This window comes from Andrena cerasifolii, chromosome 8 (genome assembly GCF_050908995.1).
Source record: "Andrena cerasifolii isolate SP2316 chromosome 8, iyAndCera1_principal, whole genome shotgun sequence".
NCBI lineage: Eukaryota > Metazoa > Arthropoda > Insecta > Hymenoptera > Andrenidae > Andrena > Andrena cerasifolii.
The window spans coordinates 879,849-901,424 of NC_135125.1; the positions used below are offsets into that span (position 1 = coordinate 879,849).

At 40.7% G+C, this 21,576-nt stretch overlaps 1 protein-coding gene and 1 long non-coding RNA gene across 7 annotated transcripts in view; one reads left to right on the forward strand and one right to left on the reverse strand.

Moving 5' to 3' along the window:
• Window positions 1–582, reverse strand: part of LOC143372293 (uncharacterized) — a 101,973-nt gene extending 101,391 nt beyond the window's left edge. Inside the window, exon 1 of the long non-coding RNA XR_013086270.1 lies at window positions 416–582. This is a non-coding gene — a long non-coding RNA (uncharacterized LOC143372293). The remainder of the gene's footprint in view (window positions 1–415) is intronic.
• Window positions 1–21,576, forward strand: part of LOC143372209 (uncharacterized) — a 568,382-nt gene that overhangs the window by 41,143 nt on the left and 505,663 nt on the right. The gene's annotated exons all lie outside the window — the stretch shown is intronic.

Genomic DNA, 21,576 nt, shown 5'->3' on the forward strand with positions numbered 1-21,576 from the left:
CTACTCTACAGACTTGCAAAATTGCACCAAAATCGATGTGTACGGGTTCGATATGTTCCTTTTAAATAATATAGTACAGTAGAAGAATATTATTCTTATTATTGTTATTATTATATATCTGTATTATATCGTATAGGCCATCATTAATGTATGCGCAAACACATGATGAATGAATGGGGTTCAGCAACAGGTGCTCTTAAAAAACATTAAAGCATTCTTTTTACAAATTACGTTATTGCGAGCGAATGAAATTTGTTTTGCGTTAAATAAGCCGGAATAGGACAGCAAGGTTAAAAGGCAAATGTGATATCTTTTATTTTCATTCTTCTTTCTCTTCCCTTGAACGGAATATGATCATAAGACGATTTTTAAATTGTTACTCTAACAGAAACATTTGTAAATCGCGGGCTTCGACTCTCAAAACATAACCTAGTTTTACCAGTGCTGAATTCTAATTCCTACCACGTATAGCGTTACAGTCTGTTTCGAGACTTCACCGGTAACGTTGCATGCGACACTAAAATGGTATGGGGGTCCTAGGACCCCCCAAACCGGTGACACAATAATACATTGGTTGATAGGTCTATCCTATACCTGGTCTGTGATATGGGTAATACCATTTCAGTGCAGAAAAAATCTGCTGTAATACCGACCTGTCAAATCGGCCAGGTCACGTGACGTGTCTACCCCCTTAATTCGCCGTCGACCGAGGTTCTCCTGCTGGTGCGCTATTTCAGTCACTCTCGGTTTACATCGATCAGTCTCCTTGTCAGATGGTTCGGGCGAGGGCCCTGAAAAGAGTCAGTTTATTAGAAGCTAACTACTTCCTCTGCCCTTGTTTATCGAGAATTTCGCGGTCCCAAATCTTTCTCGATAATCCGGGAAAGACTGTATTGTCTTCTCTGGTGACTGAAGTAATTGTGGATGATTTGCTTCTTCCTGATATATGTTTTAGTTTATTCCATATTTCTGAGGTAGGTGTACCCTGTGTCATTGTGGAGGTGTAGGTAATCCAGGATTGTTTCTTGCTCTCTTTCTTTGTTCTTCTCGATATTGCTCGTAATTTTTTTAATTCAATAGAATTTTCTACAGTTGGATACTTTTTAAACATATTAAATGCATGGTGGCTCTTTTTGAGGGCAGTTTGACAATCTTCGTTCCACCATGGGACAAGTGATTTTCTTGTCTTGGACAATGTTTTTCCAATAGCTAAATTTGCAGTTTGTGTGATTATAGTTTCTATTGGTTTGATTGATTTATTGATATTCTTTGGGTCTGGTAAGATTTCCCCGATTTGGTCATTCGTTTGTAAGATATTATTGCTGAAAACAGTTCTGCACAGTTCCTAGTTGGCTGTTTCAATTTTCCACTTGGGCATAAGGTGAGGTATTACTGTTGGAGCACCTTCATCATATTCTATTTTGATCAGGAAATGATCGCTATCATGCAGGCTTGGTAATGGGTCCCATTCGATCCTGTTCTTCAGTTGAGTGCTGCATATTGTAAGGTCTATGGCACTAAACGTGTGGTTCGCCAAGTTAATATGGGTTGGTTTTTTACTGTTAACGAGAATGAGATCCGGGTCCTTTAGTAGTTTTTCTAATATTCGTCCCCTACAGCCGATTCTGACAGATCCCCACAGTGTATGGTGGTTGTTAAAATCTCCTAATACTATAAACGGTTTTGGAAGTTGCCTTACGAGATTTTGTACCTTAGTAGTATTCAGATCATAACTGTTTGGTATGTATATACAGGGTCATCCGTTAAAACTGCAACCTACGCGCGCGCGAACAGACGAAAATGGCAACACCGCTTCACGGACGCATTCGACTACAACCATTCACCGGCTCGGCGTTCGGAGGGCTGCCAGCGACCGCTGAACAGCAGTGATGCTCGAGCTTCGAAAGTTTAAGATGATCTCTTTCAAATTACCGTCGCAAAGAGCTACTTGAAATTTCTCGGCTCAGGTTGAAGAATTTGGGGCCTTTTTCGTACAACTTTTGAACTATAAAAGATATCGGAATGCAATTTGCGCTGAAAAATGAGGAAAAATTATTCCCTCTTAGTGATGGATAATTTAAAATATTTAAAATATTTAGGTCGGACGTAATGGATAACTAATAGGACGTGTCTTTGATTGTAGCGGTGTTTGAATTTTTTTCTACAATTTTTGTGTCTGAATGTTTTAACCTTTTAGCTACTTAACGCTACGCCTATACCGACTTCCGTTAATGTCATTTTGTGGAACGATGCGCCATTATAGTGGCTTTTACACGCAGGTGTCGAAAAATCTCTCCGTACAGGGGTATAGCGCCCCGGTCAACCCTGTCGTAGCTAAAATTTTTTAAAGTGAGACGAGTACGAGACCAGTCGGCATTGCTTTCAAACCTCATTACAGTGATCTAGAGTGCGAGTGGTAAACCGATCGTAAAAGCGGAGCGCGCGACTCGCTTACCTGGGCCGAGAAATTCCGCTCTTTAATTTCAAAGAGACCATCCTAAAATTTTCGAAACTCGGGCATCACTGCTGTCCAGCAGTCGCTGGCAAACCCTCCGGTTGTAGTGGAATGCTTCCGTGAGGCGGTGTTGCCATTTCGTCTACTCACGCGCACGTAGGTTGCAGTTTTAACGGATAACGTTATTTGTATTAAGGGTGTCGTAAACGATGAACTACTTAACGATGTATTTGTACTAAGATTTCCTTGGCACTATGTTTATTATTTACTATAATTGCTACTCCACCACTTACATAATTTGGATTGCATCTATTCTTGGAGTAGATGTTATAGATTTTTAGCTTGACTGTTTGGTTTTGTTTAAAATTGGTTTCCTGCAGGCATAATAGATCTGGCTTATGGTCATTAATTATGAGTTGTAATTGTACATACTGGGTGAAATATCCGTTTATATTCCACTGCATTATAGTTTTCATGGTCTTCTTCGCTTGTCTCTTCGTATTCAGTGTTCTGGGTACTGGAGTTATCGAACATATGTACCACGCTTTTAGTAGAGTTAGTTTGAGTCGATAGCGGTCGTTATCTGTTTGTAGGTTGCATACTTTCTATACCCATGTCTTCTTTATTCATTGTAGTGGTTTCCACTTGTACTAAATTGTTTTGTGCTGTAAATGTGACTTATTTGTCTAGTGCTATGCCTATTTGTTTACTGGTGAAGCAGCTCATCGTATCTGTCGAGACGTATATCCAATATTGCGTACCATCAAACTCTTTTGGGATTTTGTCAGGAAGTAGCTGTTCATCTCCTGGGTTGATGTACAGTTGCCTTCTAAAACTTAGAATGTGGAAAAAACCTGGGTCGGAAATTCCCGCGCGTAAAAATGGGATTTTTGACGTAGGGTTTAGTTTTTAAAGTGTTCCTCGATGATATAGTGTGGTATAATGGGACACACATTAGATACTACAATTCTTTTGTGTTTGTTTAGTGTAGGTCACAACTCTACCTGTGTGTCACGGATTGTTAGTGAATTATACTTTTGAGTTAGGTTGCCGGCTATTTCTTTGCTAGCCATGAATATGCATGTACGATTGTTTAAGATTCGCAAAACGGATCTAATGTCGTTAGGTTTGACTATCGTTCCTAAGGCGGTGGCGTACTCCGTGATGGTGATGTCGTTCTTAGACTCGGTAACTATGGCTTGGTCTTTTTTGGGGAAAGTATCATATGATGCTGCATGTGTGTAGGTTCTGTTGTTGGGAGTTATGTTATTCTGTGCCGACGGTTTTGCACAGTTATTCGCTGGGTTATTACAATCGGTTAAATGACTCCTGCAGCCAGAGATTTTTTGCAATAGGTTGTCTTAGCTATAAGGGCCCCCATGTGTAGAGGCCCTCATATTGTTGTCGCTGGAAAGCAGCGCTTCCGCTGTTTCCGCAGCCACTAGAGGTGTCACCTCTCACTCACTCACTCGCGCTCACTTATATTCTCCCTTGCACCATTTACACGGTTATAACGTTCCGCGACGAGTCGCCATTAATTTCTTCTTTTCTTTTATAATTCTAATTCTTATATTCGCGAACGGATCGAATATGCATGCGCAAAAACGTACGATCGTCCAAACATCTAGTGAAACACGAGTGTAACGCCTGATTGGTGTAAACCAATTACGAAAAGCCAATTGGTGCGCGTAAAGTGCGACAAGTGGTTGGTGCGGGCCAAGTGCGACAAGTGATTTGTGCGGGCCAAGTGCGACAAGTGATTGGTGCGGGCCAAGTTCTACAGATGGGTATAAATGGGGGCCCGCCAGCAGCAGTCAGCAAAGATCTTCCAGAGAGATCATCGAGAGACTTTCCTAGAGATATCCAGTATTCGATACCTTCTCTCCGAAGCGCTCAAACCGGCACCTCGACTAAATTCACCTTCCTGTGCCCGAGGCCGCTTTTGACGAGGCATCCTGGGTTCAATACGATATTCCACTCAATTTCTTGGTTACCATCTTAAAGTAGGATCTCCTACCCGTGATTGGTCGCTGCGATTGGTCGCAGCGATTTGACCCAGCGACTGGGCCTAGGCTGAATCTCCTTGCCTGCGACCAGGGGTATGCGGGTAGCCGACTTTTCGGGTTCGGGACGGGCCGGAAACTTACGAAAGTATCGCGACCCCACCCGAAATTTTCCAACCCGTCCCGAGGGCCAGGGACCCGAACCTCGGGACGATCCGCACACTCCTACGTGCGACCAAGTCCATTGCCACAGTGGGGCAGAATCTCAAGAAACAAGGAAACGAGTAGGAATTCAAAAGATGGGGGAGAATTATGTATTTTTATATATTTATGATAATAATAATAATAAATCGTGTTTATTCTTTTATAGTATTTGATACAACGCAGTGGAGTTAGAAATGCAAAGTTCAGAATGGGCGAGCCTCAGCGTCGCTGTTATTCATGCCTGACCCGAATATTTCTTGTAAATTACTAATATGTGCTCCTAAAAAAAGTAAAAACCCAGAAAGAAGACCCAAAAAGAAGCCAGAAATAAAGATTTTAAAAATTATAGAAAAAATTGTAGCTAAAAATATTCTATCCTCCCAATGGCCCACCTTCTCTCACATCTGAATACGTCAGCGCGCGCTTTTGTTTTAATATTCCAACGCAAGTTCATATTCGAGAGATACGGGATTGGTCTCGAATTTGACCTGATGACTAAGCAGGGCGGCATCACATGCATACCTGTAAAGTGCTTCCAAGTGCCACATTTTATGTGTGTGGGTGACGAGTGCCTAAAATGCCGACGGAGTTGCAGCTTTCGACTGCGTAGAACAAAAAATTGATGGAGGATAAGTCGTTTATGATTGTAAGAGCAAAAACTACAAGAATTACGGAGTGAAAGCAAAAGTGTAGAGGGAAGGGTTAATTAATTTAAACAGAACAGGTGCGGCATTTTTCTTCTTTCTTTATTACTTACGTTTATATTTATTTATTCTTTCATCATACATGAGGCACTTACAGCCAAAGGGGTGCAAGTGACATTTTTTAACCTTTTGAATTAAGAACAGAAGTAGTTAGTTAACCCTCGTTTGTCACACCTACTTTTTCTATCGCCGTTCTCACACTGGGTCAATTTGATCCTGCCAATTTTTAATCAGTTGTTATTTAAAAACTATTTTTTAAATTAAGTCTAAAAAATTCTGAGATAAAGTTTGAACATTGTAGGATATATGCCCATTGTTGAAAGTTGACACTTAAAATGTCATCCTGTTTAAAAAAAATTTGAAAGAATAAAAGTTCCGACAAAAAGATTTAAAATTCTGCACGAACAATACATATAATCATAGACACGTGTTTGCACACAGATCAGAAGTATACGTCATGATATTTTTACCGCTTTTAGGTGCTCATATTAGTAGTCTACAGGTAACATAAAAATACATACTCCCTTATCTTTTGAATTCTGACTTCTTTCCTTATTTCTTGGGATTCTGTCACACTGTGGCAATGGGTCGCAGTGCGACTGGTCGCTAGACTCCCTCCGGGAGCAGTCTAGCGATCGGTGGTTGCAGTGTCCATCCTGCAACTAGATATAATGGGAAACAGACCCTCATTGCATTGTGTTGTCTCTCGAGTAGCCTAGGCTGGTACTCAAACAGACTCGCGTCAGGCTCCTACGTCTGGCGTAAACCCGACGATCGCAGTCGCTTGTAGGAGAACAGATACATGCTTTCCCATTGCACCAGTATACTGCGACCAGTCGCTGCGACCAATCGCGGGTAGGAGATCCCGCCTTTAGGCAGCTCGACTAGGCACCTAAGCAACGTGGAATCTACAACTGAGACCGTTTTTGACGAGGCACCTTGGCTCCCATTCTAGAAAGCGTGGTCCAGCTAATAGGCAACTGGAAGTTATTCAATCCCGAGAGAAGGAACTCTCTTTACTCTCAACTTAACATTCAAATCGACCAAAGTGTCATTCTCTCTGTGTTATACTATAACGACTTAGTGTCGTGATCTTTGGTTTTCTGTATCAATCAATGTGTTCTGTTTCGACCAAGCGTCACATATTATTTCTATGCGATTAAGCTTCAAACTCTATTTCTTTTCGACTAAGCGTCAATTTCTATTCCTATTTGACTAAGCGTAAATTTCTATTTCTTTACGACTAAACGTCAATTTCTTTTTCTTTTCGACTAAGCGTCAAATTCCATTTTCGTTAATCGAACAAGATTTGGCAATATTTTTCCAATCATGGAGTAATTGCCTGTATTCTATTTCGCACAGTGTCCCAATTTTAGCACTAAAAATAATGAACATTATGAAAGAAGTTCATAAAGGAAGAGTTAACATACAACTCATACGAAGGTTCGACGAGATCTAAAAAAATAACGTCAATAATTCCAATAAAACTAAAAGAATTTGATAAATATACATACTATGAAATGTGTAGAAAAATTTGTAAACCTATTTCCATTATCCCGGTATCAATATACTAATTAAATAGGTACTGTTCACAAAGTGTTAATACATTCCTACGAAATTGTACAATATTTGGGCAACCTTCCAATCGGCTAATTGGGAGAACGGACCCAAGACGCCAAAAATAAAGATTTTAAAAAGTATAGAAAAGATTGTATGTACGCTCAAAATATGCTCATTGCAATACAAACGAAGAAGTTTTAAACTTTTTATCGACTTCTTCAGACCCAATGCCTACTAGATAGTTTTCAAGGTATCTTAGACAAAAAAAAACAAGAACCTTTCTTTTATAATGTAGCTTGATATGATTCGGCATTTTGATTTCGAAAAAATAGTTGAATTTGTTCTCTACTCTTGGGATTGACGCCCACTGTGCGTTGGAACAAAGGGGGCTCAGAGCTCAGCGAGAATTCATTCGTTGTTTTCGACCCGTAATTTCATATTTTCCCAAGAACGTTGGGCAACATCTGTTTGCCAGCATTTCTAAAGGGCAATCCAGAACGTGTTGCCGTTTTTAATAATTTTAGGCATTCTTCAGTCTAACAATGGGTTAATCCGTATATTGCTCTGACGGTGGCTACTACGTACGATGACTTCGGATCCGCACGTAGGTACTGTTGTTAACCGCCGCAATATAAGTAATTAATACAATTATTTAATTAACACATAGGGTTCAAACAAATTCATAAACTATATACAGCAGCAAAATATATTTGTAACAAAGTGTTTCACGTTCCAATTACTACCAAGGTCCCCAGTATTGCCGTTAAATTGATTATAGCTAATAAAAACGTAGAGTGAAAATATGTAATTCCGTATTTATTGCGGATTCGTTACTGAAACGGCGCACGTAGGTTACGAGTGCAACGTTGCACGGCAATGTGTGCGCAATATTCACGAAATATTGCACAAATATGTACATTGCAATATTCCACAGCAATGTTTCCACAATGTTGCAACCTGCAACAAAACGGAAACATTGCAATGTACTGCAACGATTGTGCAACGTTCCTGCAACAGAGTGTGCCGTAAGGGATTGTACAGGGTGATTCTGGAGCGACACCTGTCAAAGAGATGCCGGCAGGTACCACGTGGCGAGGTCAACCCCCCGTGGTGCCTCCCCGAATTTGTGACTCCCCACCAGGGGTTGAAATACCATTAAGAAGTGAAAAATGTCCATGATTTTCGCATTTCTCATCAGATCTTTGCGAAAACAAAGCCAATCGATTTCTTATGTTTCGCCGATGAAACTAACACCAAGAACGATGTGATTCGGAACATAATGAAGGAAATTCCATGAGAAAATTGACTTGCATAATTTCAAGCTAACTTCGTGAAAAATAGCCCGATTTACATGACATTTGGTATGATTTTCATTGGAAAAAACGTAAGGAATCGGGTTTCCTTGAAACAGGTATGCCGACCGTTAGAATAGACTCTTTCAAATTCTCGAACCGAACTGGGTCCCTTAAGGGGAATTTCCGGTCTAAAAGTCGATTTTTTTTATTTCATTTTTCGAATGTTCAACTTTTTAGGAATACGTGTTTAAAAGAATTTGTTGAAATTCGTAAAATTCCCAAACTTATAGGCATTTGAGTAGCGGCAAGTGCATGGGCAACAATCGGCCACTCGGCGCTCACGTAAAACTTTAAACGTGCTTTTCTGAAAACAGTGTTCTCAAAACGGTGGGACCTGTATCTCCAAAAATTATTATCCAATTCGTCCGAAACTTTTTTTTCATTTTAAAGAATATAGTTTTGGCTAGGGGGCATATCAGAAAAAAATACAAAAATTTTAAAATTTATAATTTTCTAAGGCGTTGAAAGGATGAAAACTATAGAGAAAAAGGGATTTCAAGCTTAAAGTCTCGCTGTTTCCCCCAAAAATGTAATTTTTGTAGTTTGTTCTGGTTTCCCCCCTAGCCAGAAGTATATTCGTCAAAATAAGAAAAGTTTCAGTCGGATCGGGTAATAACTTTTGGAGATACAGGTCCCACCGATTTGGATCAATTTTAGACGCTTTGACTTTAACGACTCCCCAGTGCCGTCTGCAATGATTAATTATAAAACATAAAATATATTTCTTTAATTTAAGACATCCTTAATACAATGCAAAAAGTCCCATTAACTTATATATAGTATTTTTCCTTTAATTAATTCCTAAACATCACCTATTTTTTGGGGCTCTACACCGAAAGGTCCCCTTAATGCGGTACAGTATTTCCTCGCTATCGGCTCGCTGGTCGGGACCGGCGTTGAGCCCGTATTGTGAACAGAGCCCTAATTCCGAGTATTCGTTTCTCGCTTCTTTCTGGCCGAAGGGGGGAGTGAGATGGAGCTCTGCGTGCGCGGCGAGCGTACGCGATGGTCGCAAGCGCTTACCATGAGCACGAAAACCGCTTCGCAAAATCTTGACGCAGACCCGACTCACGGTAAGCGCTTGCAACCATCGCGCACGCCCGTCGGGCATGCAAAGGACAGAATATCAGGTGTCCGAAAGACGGAGCGAGACAAAACATCAACGCGTCGTTTGTCTCGTACCGTCCTCACTCGCTTTCAGTGCCTCTCGCTCACTCTCGTTCCATCTCGCTCTCGCCTTCGCCGGACAGGAGTGAGACAGAAGTGGTGGGGATAGCGAAAAGTCCGTATCGTGTACACCAAACCGAGCCCGTAACGAGGAAATACTGTACCTGAGGTCTGCTCGCCGCCACGGCGGATCGCGTCTAGGAAATCCTACCTTAAAGCATGGTACTGAACCGATGTGAGTTTGGGAATACTAAAAATGAGACTGCAGTTACAAGCATCGCGCGATGAGGTCAATATCGTATCCCCGCAAAATCACTTTTTTTTTAAAAAGGTACAAAAATGCGCGCCAAGCAAGTATACGTGCGCGCGAAGACGAAGAAAAAAAACTATTGTAAATTTATTATGTGCTATATTTAGCTTTACAAAACTAATGATATTCAAATATTGCGCCAATTATAATAATGGCTATTTATACAAACAAAAAATGTATTAAATAATATTAAGCAGATATATTTTTATACAAATAAATATTTCAATACGAATAAATATTTTATTGAAAATACTTGGCGCTGCGAAACCAAAAAATGTTAATTGTCTTGGTTAATATGTAAAACAAGACAAGATACCACTGAAAGAAGAAAGAAAGAAAAAGATTTTAATGCAATTTATACATATTTATTATACATATTCAGTTTAGCAACACCAATTCGGGGCGCAGCGCCAAGTATTTTGAATAAAATATTTATTCGTATTGAAATATTTATTTGTATAAAAATATATCTGCTTAATATTATTTAATACATTTTTTGTCTGTATAAATAGCCATTATTATTAAATATAGCACATAATAAATTTACAATAGTTTTTTTTGTTCGATTTCGCGCGCGCGTATACTTGGCTTTGGATTTTGTGGAGATTTCACACATTTTGTAGTACTAATTACAGGAGAATATGTAGCCCGTCACTGAAGAAGTACAAGTGCCAAATGGCAGCATTCTTCATTCAGCTGTTCCACAGCGTGGTCATTTTTGTTGGCTTATTTATTTACTATCATTTTTTTGTAAGAACGAAATATAAAGATCTTTAGCAACTCCTGGGCCATTGCCATCTTTTAATTTGCACATCATCAGCTTCAATCCAGCTATTAGGCATTCCTTCTTCTTTTTAAAACTAACGAATGTGCATGTAAGGTATAACAATTTGAAAGTCTTTGGTAGGCACTTTGCCTACGTTAAGTATAAGTGGAAGTATACCGTAATTGTATAGCAAGTAAAGAAACAAGAATATATTAGACACGTTGAAGCATATTTTAACTTGTAATGATTAGAAATATGAAACACATCTGAGTTAAAATATGCTTCTTTGTATCCAATATCTTCTTGTTGTATTACTTGTTATACAGTTATTACGGTTTACGTCCACTAATACTTAACATAGACAAAGTCCCTCTCAAAGACTTTCAAATTAGTTCTATAAGGATTGATCTCTTTGCTTGCAAAATGAATGCTAAATGTACAAAATTTGCTTCTTGGAAGCCTGATTCAGAAGCCTCACAAATTGATGCTTTCACTATCAAATGGACAAACTTAAGTTTTTACGCATTTCCTCCTTTTGGGTTAGTTTTAAGAACATTAGTAAAAATCAAACAAGACAGGGCATCAGGCATTATTGTAGTGCCTAATTGGCCAGGCCAATCATGGTACCCTTTCTTTTTAGATTTGCTTGCAGGACATCCTATCATTTTCCAACCAGACGTTAATCTATTATTGTCTCTATGCAGGAAAAAACATCACCCACAATCGAAATACCTATATTCAATGGCAGGCAGAGTATCGACGAAGCTTTATTGAAGAAGGAGACGCCTAAAGGGGCAGTAGACATTTTAATAGCATCTTTAGCTCCAGTTACTGTCGGAGAACCGTCTGGCTTTCGTCAACAAGCACGCTTTCCAACACTTCACCCTGTCTTTCTTGAGATAGCCATAAAAAAGCGTGGGACTAACTTCGACATTCGGTACCCTCACCCAAGGCGAACCGATGGGGGCGCGAAGCGTTGTTTCGGTTCTTCCGCAAGGGCTGCCTGCCTGTAGGACCCTGGTGGCAGTTGAATTTTAGCAGCAGTCAGTCAAAGAGCGTTCAAACAGTTAGAGCTCGTATATTTGTATTCACCGTAAACCTCCATGTATCAGAATTTAGAATATTTGCTTTTGAATAAATTTAATGTTTAAGTTTTGAACGAGAGTCTAATTTCCTGGTACACAGCACTACATCAAGACAGTACGAATCAGCCTTACATAGATGGGGGCAATTTTGTAACAAAAATTGTTTTGAGTTCTATGCACCTTCAAGAAAGAGTCTCCTCAGTTTTTTAACCGTAAGTTTTAAAGAAGGCGCATCATACAGCACATTAAATACATATCGATCCGCAATATCACTTATATCGCAAGATAAAATAGGTGAAAACGTATTAGTTTCAAGATTTTTAAAAAGCGCCTATAAGTTAAAACCTTCGAAACCCAAATATCCCGTTACGTGGGTCGTATCTGTTATTTTGAAACATTTGAAAACATTACATCCATTGGAAAAGTTAAGTCTAAAAGAATTAACAGAAAAGGTGGTAGTCTTACTAGCTCTATGTACAGCCCATAGGGCACAAACATTAGCATCTATAAAAAATAAGTAACATTTGCGCTACACTTAGAGGGTTAGAAATAAAAATTCCAGATGCTATTAAAACGTCAGGCCCCGGCCGTTTCCAGCCTCTGTTAATCTTGCCAAAGTTTAAGGACGATCCTAGTTTATGCGTGGCTTCCGTAATAACCAAATATTTAGACGTCACAAAAGAACTAAGAGGCAAGTTTGATAATTTATTTATAGCAATGAAAAGTGCACATAGGGCTATTGGTTTGCAAACCGTCAGTAGATGGATAAAAACCGCGTTAAGAAATAGTGATGTAGATATATCTACTTTTAGTGCTCATTCTACGAGACATGCGGCCACATCGGCGGCATTAGCTAAGGGAGCTGATCTAAGTATAATTAGACGTACTGCAGGATGGTCAGAAAGCTCACAAACTTTTGCCAGACTTTATAATAGGCCTATAATGCCAGATAATTATAATTTCGCATCAGCGGTTATACAGGCATAAACATAAAGGTTTCTTGTTACTAGAAGATAAAATTTGGCAAATTGGAACTTTGCATTGAAATATCTCAGCTCATAAGGCACGTATGAACAAAACGAAGCCACTTTTCGTATGTAAATCAAACCCAAGGGGTCGATGGACGGCTTATTATCCCTCTCCCCCTCCCCCTCCTCTCCCCCTCCTCTCCCCCTCCCCCTCCTCTCCCCCTCCCCCTCCTCTCCCCCTCCCCCTCCTCTCCCCTCCCCCTCCTCTGCCTCTCCCTCTCCGCCTGCTCTCCTTCTCCCTCTCCCCCTCCCTCTCCCCCTCCCAATCCTTCTCCCACTCCCTCTCCCTCTCCCTCTCTCTCCCTCTCTCTCTCCCTCTCTCTCTCCCTCTCTCTCACCCTCTCTCTCTCCCTCTCCCTCTCCCTCTCCCCCTCTCAGTGCCGCGCTATATTCAATTTGAACGTTGTTTATTTTTATTGATTTTAAATATTTTATTTCGCTTCTGACTTGATTTATTTCTGCATTTATAATTTCACTACTTTCTTTAACAAATGAAAATCTGATAGGTCGGCAAAACCACGGCGATGACGGTTGTGGATTTTCCCAAACTATTGCCTTATTTAATTTGTTTTGTAGCCTTAGAGGCACTGAGCTTGAAATAAAAATGCTATTGTTTATGTGTGAAATTCCATGCTGAATTTGTTTATATCTTTCTGCCCAGAAGCTCCATCGCAACCCCATTTGCATATTAACATTAAATCTATATTTTCTTTCAATGTTTCTACACTCTTCATTTTTCGGGAAGCAATATGGCCTATTAAAACTCTGCAGATCAACTTTGACACACATTTCCGTTATTTTCACTGTATCTTTGGGTGGACAACAATTTTTTCTGCTAATAATATATCATATGAAAGCCATGGGTTATTATTTAGATTTATCGATTCATTTCGAATTTTAATGTATTGAAATTTGGATAGATCTGCCATAATAAAGATACTCAAAGTATTTTCTGCTGTAAATCGTCTATTTTTAATTAATGTGCCATATTTTTATAAAAATTCCCAATGCTTCTACTAGATTCATTAGGCTGCAAATACTTAAGGAAGTGTGCGTTTCGATGCATACCATGCCCACGGAAACTCATCTTAGTTGCACGTATCAATTCCTCCAATGGAAAACTGGTGGCCAGGGACAGAGCTCTTGGTATTTTCTGGCGAGCGCTACATTGTGAAAATAATTTCCTTCCTTCGGAAGTAGTAGTACGGGATGACTGCGGTCTAACTACGGCACTTGTCGACGGAATTTCAGCCAATATTGAATTAGGATACACCAAGTCTTTCTGCAACCAGTCATTATTAGAATTCAGAAATTTGCTTTCTGTGTATCTGGCTTTTACCCATTTTTGCTTTAATTTGAACGTAAACATTTTCAAAATCGTTTTTAATTTTTTGGAACTTTGGGAGAAATACGAATCCTTTCACATATTTTCTCATATAAAAATATGTAATCACTCATATCATTACTGAACTTTGTTAATATCAAGAATAAATCTTTAGATCTATGAAAACCTTCCACTACCACGAAATAAGTAATATCTAGATTAGGCATCGGATTTAAGTGAACGCAGCGGCCGATTTTCGAAGGCAACGCCTCCTTTCTCCCGCCGCGTGTCTTGGCCCCAGCGGCAGCCTAGGTTCGTGAAGCGCCTCAGACCCGTACTATATGACCGCGCGTGGCGCATTGGGGCGACACCGTATCAATAGGTGTAGACCTATTCCACTGTATCGCGCGATAAAAAATGGATTGGAAACACGCGTTTTACTATCAAACTTTTAAATTTGTTTGGGAAAACTAGATTTTCGCGCACGTTTAGACGTGCTGAGCAAATCTAAAATATTAACGGGGAGGCTGGAACGACGTTGTACGTATCAACGTTGAAAGCGAGGAATCGTTTAACCGTGTGCGCTATTCTGTCTTAATGCTACGCATTTTCGAGAACGAACATTCGCACAAAGGCGTTGATCCGAACATGGAGAAAATTCGGAGGGCGAAATTGGAGTATGTCGATTCTTCCAGTGTTTTGAAGAATTCGGCTCCTTTTTCTTCCCTCGTTTTCAAAGAAATGTCGTGCTGAAGATCGCATAGTTCAAGAAGATGCTCGAGGGCTTGTTCCTCGATTTTTGCGGTGAGGGGATTCTCAAAGAGAATTAGATCATTTCTGAGCGAATCGAAGTCAGTGAAACGCTCATCGAACTGATCTATCACCGATCGAAGAATGTGCAAATGATTATTAAAATCACACTCATTGTCGAATTCTTCGAAAATTAAGCTACATGAGGGAAAAACGAAAATATTTTTTTCTTCTAACAGGAGATGATTTTGATAAACTACCAGCCTCATACGAAAGGAATCGACGTATCTGCACAACTACGAAATAGTTTGGCCGGGTTTTTACAGTTTTAAAATTAAGGTGTTCATATGGTTAGTAAGATCTACTATAAGTGAGAGTTCATAAAGGAAACTCGCATCTGTTAATTAAGGGGAAATATTCTTCTGCCTTTGAATTTGAATATTCTTGCAAGAAATAGAAGATCTCATTTCTTATAGCAAAGAATTGACTTAAACATTTCGCTGCACTGAGCCAGCGTACTTCATAATGCAAAGAGACATCAGTGTAAGCAGCGTTATGCGTTTCAAGAAATTCTATAAATTTCCTGTGAGATAGAAATTTATTTCCGCCCTTGATAGAATTCATTAGTTGCATAACCTTCTTCGTGGCGGAAGATAATTTTATATCACTCCCACATAACGCTTCCTGATGAATGAAGCAGTGCATCATTGGGAATTTGAAACCGCGTTTTTTAAACTGCCCGTTCAGTACTATTTTGGCAGCTGCCATGGCTTTCGCACCATCGGTTTCCACTGCAGAACATTTCGATAAATCAACATGGAATTTTTGAACAGCGTTCTCTACTGCGTTAAAAATATCCAGTCCTGTCATTTTGTTGTGCAAAGGCACGAAGTCCAAAAGCTCAGAGACGGTTTTCTATCTTTCAACATTGTATGTAACGTCTTTTCGTCAGAACAGAAGACTGTTTCTTTCTGCTGAAACTGTAACGTCTTTTCGTCATACATCTCCATTCATTCAGAGCGAACAGACAGTGTCAATACATTTGATTTTCAGTGAATTCGAAATTCACGAATCTTATTAAGATGTCCACAGAGCAGAGGTATTATCAAAATTTTGCCATGGTATGGGAAAACTTTTTTTCGCTAAAATTAGTAATCGTACGATGTGTCTTCTTTGCGGATTTGAGCCTGCCCTAGTCAAGAAAAATGTTATTGAACGGCACTATTTACATTATCATGCGCAAGAGTATGCTTCATATGAAGGCGACGAAAAATTTGATTCAATAGAGGGGCTCAAATTAGTATATCAAGAAGGTCGTATGTATATTCCTGAAGTATCTTCTTCGTCGGAAAAAGCTTGCATAGCTTCTTACGCTATTTCTCTTTTAATAGCAAAACATGGTAAACCGTTCACTGAGGGCGATTTCGTACAGAAATGTTTCACCGAAGCGGTTAATTCCTTCGGAGAATGTATAACACTTGAAGAAGCTGCGAGCATCCCATTGAGTAAGAAAACTGTGAACTCCCGAATTTTGAATATAGGCGTTTCTATTGAACAGAAGTTAACTGCACTTTTAACCAACTGTCGTTATTTCTCTTTGTGTTTGGACGAAAGCACCGATAACCGGTATACGAATCAATTGAACATTTTCGCTCGAATTGTACAAAATGATTTTTCGTATGTCGAGGAGCTTTTGGGATTTGTGCCTTTGTTAAAAAATTCCATGTTGATTTATCGAAATGCTTTGCAGTGAGTTCTGGATCAACCCAGGGCAAGGGGGTGAAGCGGGGCGAGGGGTTTCGTACCGAGGAGGAGGGGGTGATGCGGGGTAGGGGAACGCGACTCGTGACCGCGGCAGGGGATACCGCCGATGACTCTTCACGCGCTGTCGGAGGCGCGAAAATTCAAAACAACCCGCCACCTTCTTTTCGACTCAAGGTCAGATCGCTCCCGCAATAACAGCGAATGATTCGCGACGTTCGAATTTGGAGCGCGCGAGAGAGAAAGGCACAATATACATTTTTCTCTCTCTCTCTCTCTCTCTTTCGGTCTATAGACAAAACATAGGGTGGTATTGCGTGTAGAAGATGCAAGTCGAAACTTGCGTGACCATCGCGTGATCACCACGCCGAAAACATATTGTTATTATGATCGAAGGTCTACTTCCGGGAATAATACGCGGTATATTCGCGCGTACATTCTGGGAAGCGCGAAGATTCAAAGCCACCCGATGCGCTTCTATCCCCCGATAGCTAGGTAACACATGCGATAGCCACGTCGCAGCCGCGCAGGATGCGCAGGCGCGATAGCGGTGTACGATTTGCGACGTTCGAATTTGTAGCGCGCGAGCGAGGTAGGTATATACAGGGTGTCCCAAAAATGTCGGAGTTCCTTAAAAGGAGTGACTCAGGGGGTGATTTGAAACAACTTTTTCCTTAGTGAAAATATTGTCCGAAGCTTCGTTAACGAGATATTAACAAAAGCCCCCGACCAATCAGAGCGCGCGCCTTCCGCCCGAGCTCCCGCGGTAGCGTTGGCTACGCGGTAGGCGGCTGCGCTTGTACTACGAACGTACGAACAAGCAAGTCGGCATGCATCGAAGGAAACCGCGTTACACAGTTTTTTTTTAAAAGCAGAATCTTAAATAATACTTGTTTGAAGCGAGAGGACAAGAAATACGCAAATTTCGTTTTCAAATAAGGCATAAACGAAAAGGTAATGTAACAAAAAATGTATGACAAGTGATCGTAATTCGTTATTGAGGTAAAAATCCGTAGTTTAAGTAATTACGTAAGGCCAACATAACTAAATTTAAAAAATAATATTAAGTGTATGAATAAATTCTTTCAGGCTGGATTTACATAATCAGTATAAAGCAACCGAATTTCTATCGCAGTGATATTCGTAAGCTACCAGAAAAATGGCAAAAGATAATTAACAATAATGGAAATTATTTCGATGATTGAGTTGTTTTCATATTTTTTAAATCCAACTGTTATTGAACCCAAAAATCGAACAGAATTCATTTCTACACGTAATAATCACCAATAAATTAAATAAAACTCACCCTTCCAGACATTCCTTTCCTTCCTTTCCTTCCTTTTCGGAAACATGTGTCATTGGGTCACTGTACCGATCCTGGTCATCGGTGGACGAAAAGATTTATGGTAGGGTAGCGCCCAATGCTCAGCTGATCGCAGGTATGCGACACCACCCAAAAGTAAGGGTCGCAACGTCAAGTGCGTCCGGGTTAATGTACCGATTATTCACTTCACTGCACGGCTACTAACACTGATCACTTAATTTATTTTGCATGGAACATGTTGTTCCTACGTTATAAAAATTGGTGGCCCCGAAAGGGGCCGATTACTGTTAATTGAGCAGTTGCTCTATGTGGCCACCCTCAGCGTCTATGCACGCCTCAGCGCGTACAATCACCTGTCTGGCAGCATGTACGGCCCAACGATGTAATCACCACAAATGCCGGCCCATACATTAATCGACCAACGGACTTGTGCTGCGCGTGTTCGAAGCGCTAGTGGATTCTCGTCGCTCCACAAATGCCGATTGTGGGAATTGGAGCACCCTTTCCTATTGAAGAGTGCTTCGTCCGTCCACAATATGTATTTGCAGAACGACGGATTCCGCTGCACTTCTCCCAACAGCCACACTGAATACTCAACCCGCTGGTCGCCATTCCCGGGGTGCAAATGTTGCACCCGTACATAGCTGTACGAATACAACATGTTTTCCCTCAGAGTTCGGTGTACCGTCATTCTGCTGGCACTAGAATAAAATGCAGAAACATCCATTATTAGATAACATTCGTTTTCCTCAATTAATAATTGCTGCAGTTATCTTGTACTGTGACTTACTCTAGGCGGCGGCTCAAGTCGCGCACGCTGACGGTCGGATCTTCGTTTATTGCGTCCAACACGTTCTCTTCTACTGCAAGGTTCCGCGCGGCTCTGGGTCTACCCACGTTACTGCCTCGCGGCATCATCGACCCCGTCGAGTATCATCTTGACGCCAAACGCCGAATTGTACCCTCGCTGGGGGTTTGGATGTGCGGGTATTCCCGTGCAAACGCTCGCACGGTAGCACTTGCGTCCCCGTTGTTCCGGGCGTACACCCAGAACATCGCGTAATATTCTTGAGCGGAGAACATTTCTAGGACGAGATTGCTAGCTGACTGATAGGATTTTTTCAAGCAACTTCCTCTACCCCAAGTAGTTTCTTTCGTTCCATTATGAGTTAACTCCCACCAGGACAAGAGGCTTTAGGTAAAAAGAAGCCAGCACATTTTCGAAACACACGTGCTTTGCAGAAGTGCAACGAACGAACCATCTTACACTTTCACAAAAGCCCGTGCTCCGTCCTTTTACTGCCAATGTACCAGTTGCTTCGAGATAGACAGCAGACACCACGTGTTTCGGTTCGAAAGGGTCCGAAGAGAGGAGAAACAGAAAGTCTTCGAGTTGCTATAAAGAAGAAAAGGCATACCATTCCTGTTTCCGTTTTCCGATACCTCGAGTTCACGTCTGCTACGAGGCGTAACCAATTATGTCATAAATTGTCCAATTTGCTTTATACTGATTATCCAGTCTGAAAGAATTTATTCATACACCTAATATTATTTTTTAAATTTAGTTATGTTGGCCGTAATTAAACTACGGATTTTTACCTCAATAACGAATTACGATCACTTGTCATACATTTTTGTTACATTACCTTTTCGTTTATGCCTTATTTGAAAACGAAATTTGCGTATTTCTTGTCCTCTCGCTTCAAACAATTATTATTTAAGATTTTGCTTAAAAAAAAACTGTGTAACGCGGTTTCCTTCGATGCATGCCGACTTGCTTGTTCGTACGTTCGTAGTACAAGCGCAGCCGCCTACCGCGTAACCAACGCTACCGCTGGAGCTCGGGCGGAAGGCGCGCGCTCTGATTGGTCGGGGGTTTTTGTTAATATCTCGTTAACGAAGCTTCGGACAATATTTTCGCTAAGGAAAAAGTTGTTTCAAATCACCCCCTGAGTCACCCCTTTCAAGGAACTCCGACATTTTTGGGACACCCTGTATACAGGGTGTCCCACTAAGGAGTGGACAGCGCGATATCTCTTACAGTATTGTCGATAAAAATATAAAAAAAATAGGGAATTGCATGGTTCGAGGGGGCCCATTTATTAGCGCGAACGAGTTTTGTTTTCGATTATTACTTTAAAAGATACGATGGTCAAGTTCGGTTTTTCAAATGGAACTATTTTTTTTGAAGACCTGAGTTGATAGTGCGTCCCAAGACAAATTCAATAAGCTTTAATGTATACACTTTATTTGCACTGGTTTTTAAGATATTGCGCTTGCAAAATCACTGATTTTCACTGGAAGAAAACCCTCTGGAATAGCAAGGACCGGGGTCGGTCTTACTGGCGCCACGGGTGGCACTGCCTGTTGAAATGGATACTTACCTGCCAAAGGTCTACGCCAGAACTGGCAGGCCCAAAGGCTGGACAATTCTTTTCCGCCAGAAATGCTACTTAGGTAGGTACATCTGCGGTATCGAGAAGCGCATCGTTACTTTTATTTCGCACTTGCTTCTACGCTCGGATGGCCGGTTCTTTTGGGAGGGATGCAAGTTGGATTGGTTAGGTTAGGAGGAGTGAAAGTTGCTAGACTAAATTTCAACCATAGGGAGCAGATTGTATCAGAATCAATCCAACTTGCATCCCTCCCAAAAGAACCGGCCATCCGAGCGTAGAAGCAAGTGCGAAATAAAAGTAACGATGCGCTTCTCGATACCGCAGATGTACCTACCTAAGTAGCATTTCTGACGGAAAAGAATTGTCCAGCCTTTGGGCCTGCCATTTCTGGCGTAGACCTTTGGCAGGTAAGTATCCATTTCAACAGGCAGTGCCACCCGTGGCACCAGTAAGACCGCCCCCGGTTTTTGCCATTCCAGAGGGGTTTCTTGCAGTGAAAATCAGTAAATTTGCAAGCGCAATATCTTAAAAACCAGTGGAAATAAAGTGTATACATTAAAGCTTATTGAATTTGTCTTGGAACGCACTATCAACTCAGGTCTTCAAAAAAAATAGTTCCATTTGAAAAACCGAACTTGACCATCGTATCTTTTAAAATAATAATCGAAAGCAAAATTCGTTCGCGCTAATAAATGGGCCCCCTCGAACCATGCAATTCCCTATTTTTTTATATTTTTATCGACAATACTTTAAGAGATATCGCGCTGTGCACTCCTTAGTGGGACACCCTGTATGTTATGCGGCTCTTTCTCACTGTCTCCAGACAAAACATACGTATTATTATTATTATTAACTCCATTATGTGCACAAAACGAAAATGCAAGTCGAAACCAAGCCAAAAAACAGAACATATAGTTATTATAATCGAAGGTTAACTTCCGAGAATAATGCGCATATGCTTCCGCGATCTCGCATCGCCAGAATATTATGTGTAGAAGCGTGGCAAGGTTTAAGGCGAAACCCTATATCTATCATTAGGGACCAGGATGTGATTGATTTTAGGTAGGGAGGTACGTATATATTTAAATTGGTGCGTAACTGAGTTTACATATATCGGATGCAATGGACATGTTCAAACGCGCGAATATCACGTTGACCAAGGATTGTAAGAGTTTGTGTACCGCTACAGAATGTAGTGATTTTATGCAGAGGTGTGACAATGTACTAGATCTTATCGAAGTGTTTCAGTGTTCAGACCGTGTACGCAACAGTAGTAAACGTCGGGTATAAGTTATCGTTAGAGATCTTAATGTAATAAAATTGGAGGCGTATTCGAAACTGTTAGAGCTTGAGGAGATTGAGGAGGAGGAGGTGGGAGAGGCAC